A 6000-nucleotide genomic window follows, 5' to 3' on the forward strand; every position below is an offset into this window, starting at 1 on the left:
GGCCATGAAAAAGGATCCAAAGATTGGGAGCATGCTTTAAAGAGGTTTGGGGTTTTGGGGGGCTTTGGGGGGGGGGTTGGGGGGGAGTTCGAGACAGGGTTTCTCTGTGTAGCTTTGCGCCTTTCCTGTATCTCGCTCTGTAGACCAGGCTGGCCTCGAACTCACAAAGATCCGCCTGCCTCTGCCTCTTTAGTGCTGGGATTAAAGGCGTGTGCCACCACCGCCCGGCTTTAAAGAGGTTCTAACCTGAACTTTTGCTAATTTAGTGTTTATTTGTTTGTTGAGGTAGCACTCTCAAAGTCCAGGCTGGTGTCCAACTCCCTTAGCCTAGGATGACCTTGAACTCCAGGTTCACCTTCCTCCTCCTCCTTCTCCTCCTCCTCCTGAATGATGGCCTTACAGGCCAGCCACATCCACACCACCACACCACACCCAACTTAGTGTTGCTAATTTTGTAAACAGAATCTTCTTTAAACGAGAAGCCGGTATTCTGGTGTAAATCAGGACTTCTCTAATGTCAATCTCTAGTGCTTGTCACTTTGCAAATTTATATACATATCTCCAGTGAGCACTGCCTTTTCTAACTAAGAAACAGAGTCTTGTTGGGAGCATTCAACACAGATCATGCCATTCAAACACTCACTTGGAGGTGGTGGTGGTGGTGGGTGCTAGCTAGTTCTTTATCAAGCATATCCCTGTAGAGTTTGCCATGTCGGTCTGTCAAATGGAACTTGCCCCAGACCAGGCTTCAGAGGAAAGGGTAATTCTGAGGCAGCCCCTTTAGGACTAAGGGTGGGAACCTAACTTAGGTTCAGCCAAGCCATAGATTTGCCCTTTGGCACAATCAGTCCCGAAATGTATTGGGTAAATTAGATTCCATTTTCAGGACCAGAAGGAGAGAAAGGAAGGAGGAGGAAAAGGTGAAAGGTCATGATTCTGTCAGAACTCTAGATTATAGAAGCTGCAGACTGTCTACAGCTGGACTAGTTAGATGTGTATTAACTGAACTTCATGCTGTTGTTCCGTTTTCTTAAAATCAGAAAACTTCGTGTTAAAAACAGAGATCTCAGCCTGCCGTGAAGGACCGGGAGCAGTGATGTCCGTCAGCCTTACTGTAGGCCCGCAGGGCCACAGGACCAGCTCTGCAATGGTTTTCTCCCTGCTTGGAGAGGACACCCAGTTTCAAGTGTGCCACAATCCCAGCCGATCCCTGCTCCTCTGGTTCCTGGAATGCGTTCATCCATTTCCCCACCTCTCTCACTGCTGCTTGAGAGGGATGCCCACCTGTGCTAGGAGGGGCCAGAGCCCTGAGCAAGCAGAGTATACAACAGAGTGTCATGGGCTTCAGACATTTTTCCTCCTGGTAAGAGAACCCATTGTTTTCAAACAAGGCTTTACCCGTAGTGACATCATTTGAGGACTACTATGGTAAAGGCAGCCACAGAGGAGACAGAGACAAGTGGGAAGCAAGTGGAAGGCAGGAAGAAGCAAAGGCCTTTAGTCAGGGCGGCCCCTAGGTACACAAACTACCTTCAGTTCCAAAGGCCTGCTGCTCTGTGTTTCCTTTTTTCTCGTGGCAATCCTGCCCACCCAGCCTTATTCCTCATTCCCACCCCAGAAGAGCCCTCATCAGGCCACAGTCAGATGAGTGGTCCAACACCATCCTCAAGCGAGAAAAGAATAGCACAGGGCTTCTGTGAAGTCAACACCAGACCTTTCTCTTGTTTCATCACCTGCTTCCATCTCTGAATCATAACAGGAATCATTCCAGTCAACAGCATGAAACTACGCAAGGCCTTACAGGCTTGGTATCCAACAGGAGTGTCACACTGTCTCCAATTTTAGTGATACAGGTCTGCTCTCCAGTTTAGACCACCTTCTGCACCTCAGTGTCCTTGATGTCTCATACGACATCAGGCAAGTATTCCATAGAGGAAAGGCATCCCTCCAGACCTTGTCTTGTCTCTTCTGTGTATGTGTCTGTGAGTGTGTGTATGTGCACTTGGGGGAAGGAGGCATGCATATGTGCACATGTGTGCACATGTGTGCAGAGGCCAGAGGCTGATGATGGCTGTCTTCTTCAGTTGCTCCCTCCCCCTTATTTTTGGAGACAGGGCTTCTCTGGTAGCTTTGGAGCTTTTCCTAGATCTCACTCTGTAGATCAGGCTGGCCTTGAACTCACAGAGATCCACCTGCCTCTGCCTCCTGAGTGCTGGGATTAAAGGCTTGCACCACCACCGCCCAGCCCCCGCCCTATTTTTTGAGATGGGGTCTCTCACTGATGCTGGAGCTAGACAGAGAGCTTTAGAGGTGGATCCTCCTGTCTCTGCTGTCACAGCACTGAGATTCCAGGCATAGAATGCTCGAATCCAGTTTTGTACAAGCAAGTGCTTTATGGCAATCTCCCCAGCCTCCCTCGATTGCCTTTTATGTAGGGAAGGAGATGCTAAAACTCCAAGATCCTTTGGTTCAGAGGTTATAAGAACATAGGTAGGTCTCTGAACCATGTGTACATTCAGGCCTCAAAGCTCCAGTCATAAAAATAAAGTTAACGTGGTTATTCATGATAGGTGCCAACCTGAATATAGAATATAGCAAGCACTTAGAAATCCTCAGCACTCGCCATAAAAAAAGGACCATATGAGAAATGTGCTCTGCATCTGACCTAATTGCAAGGTATAAAATCAGTGACCTTTGGTACCCAGGGAGGGTTTATCACACACACACACACACACACACACTGCTTCCTGCCAACATCCACCAGAAAAATTCAGTACCTCCAAGTTTGTTGGGGTAGGGGGTAGAATTTAGATGATATAACCAAACAACAAAAATTCCCTTCCACCTTTTCCTTGTTAGCATCAGAGCATTTCTAAGAAATTGGTTTTTTTTTTTTTTTTTTTTTGGTTTTTCGAGACAGGGTTTCTCTGTGTAGCTTTGCGCCTTTCCTGGAACTCACTTGGTAGCCCAGGCTGGCCTCAAACTCACAGAGATCCACCTGGCTCTGCCTCCCGAGTGCTGGGATTAAAGGCGTGCGCCACCACCGCCCGGCTAAGAAATTGGTTTTTAACTTTCTTTTTTCTTCTTTCAGTATTAAGGTGTGTCCTCCTTCCTATTTAAGACAGCTGGTGATTAATTAAATCTGAGACTGCTTGAAAAAGTAAGTATTACAGATGGAAAGCAAGTTAGAGATCCTACACTAATAATCCCTTGGAAAAACATTTCAATTATTCCTTTACACAATCCCAACTCTGCTGATGGGACAAAACATTGTCCAGCCGTTGGTTTTTGTTAAGTACTAGAGGTGCAAGAATTAACACAAAGGCCTGGTTCCTATCTTCAAGGGCCAGGAGACAAGCACACACAAGTGAAGGGGATCACTTTTTCTATTGGGTAACTTTCTCACCACTGTGATGGAAACATCACAGAAACAACTTGAGAGAGAAAGGATTTATTTCGGCGTATGGTTTCAGGGACATCAGTCCATCACAGCCGGGAGGCAGGGTGGCTGGAGCAATGGAGGAATGTAGCAGAGGCTTCTCACGAGCTGGTAGATCAGGAGGCAGAGCACTCCACTAGAGGTGGGCTGCACTATAACCCTCAAAGGCTGACCTACAGGAACCCACTTTCACAGCCGAGTTTCCTTCCTCAAAGGATCCGCAACCTCCGGAGATCACACCACCATTTGGGGATGGGATGTGCAAAGACATGAAATTGTGGGTGATACTACACATTCAGACCATAACAGGTTTCAACACTGGTGAATTTTGTGAAAAGGAGAGAACAGAGCGCTGGTGATAAGAAACGAGAAGGGCTTTATGTGTGGTCCTTAGGGATGATCTCTCAGAGAAGGTAATTATGGAGTGAGACTAATATGATGAGACATACTCCTGGGAACATTATGAGGTCTGAGTCAGAAATAAGCTTGGGAAGATGAGGGGCAGAGAAGAACACTCACATATTTGAAAGATAACAAACAAGTGAAGAAGGGGGAGAATGAATTCTGGGACAAAGTCAAGGTCACATCAGATAGGACCTGATGGTCATCCAGTCACCACTGGAAGTCATGGAAGGGTTTTATGATCAGTAGTACTGCAGTTTGGACCTTGAGTGTCCCACAAAGGACCATTTGGTAAAATCTGGATCCTCAGTGTGGTGCTATGAAGAGAATGGGTCAAATAGAAAGTGGTGGATCTCGGGGAATGTGCCCCTGAAGAGGACTGCAGGACCGACCCCATTCCCTTCTTTCCCTGTTCACACAACAAGGCCAACCAATGAAACCAGCACCCAAAGGAAAGCTATCATCATAAACTGATCGTGTTGGGTGTGCGCTATAGTGGCACAAGGATGGCTGACAGGCGGAGTGCCACAACAGGCTGCTTCCACCCGTGTGCTATCTGACAACATCTGTCCTGGAGAGATGCAACACTCAAGTCTACTCACCCTGGACAGGGTTCGCACAACAGACCACAAAACAGACCAAAGGACAGATACCATCCAAGTCCACTTTGATGAACCAATGAATTTTATTGCGGTTACTTACAAGACCATGGCTGAGGCGTTACTTACAGGAGCAGAAGGAACTCAAAGACGGGTGCAAACCAAAGCCCCCACCCCAGCACACGTGATAGCTCACAAAGCTGGGAACCTGGAGCAGACTGCATAGCCTGCCCACAATTCAATAGCTTGAAAAGTGTCCTTTCCTAGTGACTCTGATAGAAACCTCTTGGCTTCTGGCTTTTCCAGGCACTGGTCTGGTCTCAGAGTCTTGTTTGCAGCTTGACTGTGCTCTCCTGAGGGGGAACTCTGAGCTTTTATTGTTTACTCTGGCAAGGAGGGGCCTAGTGAATCTGGTCAGTTTCGGGGACTTCCTGAAACTATTCTGAGTTGTTTACCTTCCTGTTTAAGGAGCTTCTCTGTAGGATATAATGTTTCAATCTTAGAGGAAATTGTTACACAACAGCCTGAAGAAGAAGCTGCCACACCCCTGGCATAACCAAAAAAGCCGAAAGAGAAAGAAGACTGTCTGAAGAAACGCGGGAGGTCAGTGTTGCAAGAGATCCCAAGAGGGTTCTGAGGACAGGGAGGGAGTACTGTAACAGTCTTTTCTAAGGTTTTATTTGTAGTTATGTGTTGATGTGCACGTCTGTGTGTGATTTTATGTATGTAAGTGTAGTGCCTTAAGCCAGAAGAGGACATCAGATTCCCTGGAGCTGGGGTCCCAGGCGACTATGAGCTACCTGATCTGGGTGCTGAGAACTGAAGACAGGTCGTCTGCAAGAGCAGCATGTGATCTTACTTGCTGAGCCATCTCTCCAGCCCTCTGTAACACAATCTTATTTCTGCATTAGAAAGCTCTCACTGAGGGCTGGAGAGATGGCTTAACTGAAGACCACTGGTTGCTCTTATAGAGGCCCTGGGTTCAGTTCCCAGCATCTGTGAATCTAGTTCCAGGGGATCCAATGCCCTCTTCTGGCCTCCATGAGCACCAGTCACTAACAAGCATACATCTATGAAGGCAAACATTCCTACACATAAAGTCAAAATTATGGATCTTATTTCCCTCTTAAAGATAAGGTCTATGTAGCCCTGGCTGTCCTGGAACTTGCTATATAGATATAGACCAAGCTGACCTCGAACTCTCAAAAATCCCCCTGCCTGAGTCTCCTGAGTGCTGGGATTAAAGGCAAGTGCCACCACTCCAGGAAGCTCTCACTGGGCTGGAGAAACGGTTCAACAGTTAAGGGTGCCTACTGCTCTTCTACAGGACTCGAGTTTAGTTCCCAGAATGATCTCACCAGATGACAGGGTGAACTAGTTAAAGAGCAGAGGTGATCCGCAGTGGTCCTTTTAGGACTTGGCTGTGAGAAACCAGGAAGAAAGAGATGGGGAAGCTTAGGGACTGAGCACTGATGATTGTGATCTAGTGTAGCCTGGGTGATGCAGGACTGTCTGGTATGCTAGGTGTATGGGGAAAGACAAGTGCCCATAAAAAATGTT

This window comes from Peromyscus maniculatus, chromosome 4, assembly GCF_049852395.1.
Source record: "Peromyscus maniculatus bairdii isolate BWxNUB_F1_BW_parent chromosome 4, HU_Pman_BW_mat_3.1, whole genome shotgun sequence".
In the NCBI taxonomy this organism is placed as follows: Eukaryota; Metazoa; Chordata; class Mammalia; order Rodentia; family Cricetidae; genus Peromyscus; species Peromyscus maniculatus.